Source organism: Ammospiza caudacuta, unplaced genomic scaffold, assembly GCF_027887145.1.
Source record: "Ammospiza caudacuta isolate bAmmCau1 unplaced genomic scaffold, bAmmCau1.pri scaffold_191, whole genome shotgun sequence".
In the NCBI taxonomy this organism is placed as follows: Eukaryota; Metazoa; Chordata; class Aves; order Passeriformes; family Passerellidae; genus Ammospiza; species Ammospiza caudacuta.
The window spans coordinates 73390-74166 of NW_026682970.1; the positions used below are offsets into that span (position 1 = coordinate 73390).

General features: G+C 73.2%; 1 non-coding gene across 1 annotated transcript; it reads left to right on the plus strand.

Moving 5' to 3' along the window:
• Positions 1–300: 300 nt before the first annotated feature.
• Positions 301–453, plus strand: LOC131571791 (5.8S ribosomal RNA). Its single transcript, XR_009275988.1, has one exon. It is a non-coding gene; the product is annotated as a 5.8S ribosomal RNA (ribosomal RNA).
• Positions 454–777: the final 324 nt, after the last annotated feature.

The following is a 777-nucleotide window of genomic DNA, read 5'->3' on the forward strand; positions in this document are numbered from 1 at the left end:
CCGCGTGCCCGGCGCGCGCCGCGTGGCCCTCCGCGCGGAGGCCGGGCCGAGCCCGGGCGCCTGGGCCGCCTCCGAAGGACGGCATGTGAGGCCGGCGTCTCCCCTCGCGGGGGGAGGCGGTCGGGGGCGCGGGCTCCCCCGCCTCTTGGCAGTCCTCCGGAGCGTGGGTTTCTCCCATCTTTTTTTCCCCTTCCGTTTCGCTCGTGTGCTCGTACGGTCGAAGCCAGGCGCGCGCCCGCGCGTCCTCGGCGCGAAAGACGAAAGGGGCCGCTCGGCGTGAGCGGCGCCCGAAAGCCAGACAACTCTTAGCGGTGGATCACTCGGCTCGTGCGTCGATGAAGAACGCAGCTAGCTGCGAGAATTAATGTGAATTGCAGGACACATTGATCATCGACACTTCGAACGCACTTGCGGCCCCGGGTTCCTCCCGGGGCTACGCCTGTCTGAGCGTCGCTTGACGATCAATCGCCGTCCGGGGGCCACCCCGGCGGCGCGGCTGGGGTCGCCTCGCAGGCCCGTTGCCCGCGGCGGGCGGCGGCGGCGGCGGCGGCGGCGGCGGCGTCCCGCCGGTGCCCGGAGGGAAGGCGGTCAGGCGGTTCGGCGAGGGAAGCGTTTCCCTCGGCGGCCCCGATCCCCTTGCCTGCGGCCCGGCGCGCGTCGTCGTCGCGGTCGTCGTCGTCGCGGTCGCCGCGCAGGGCCTTCGTCCCCCTAAATGCAGACTCGGGGAGCGCTCCGTAGCTCCCCGCTCCCGGAGCGAGCCGCTGGGGCGGAGCTCGT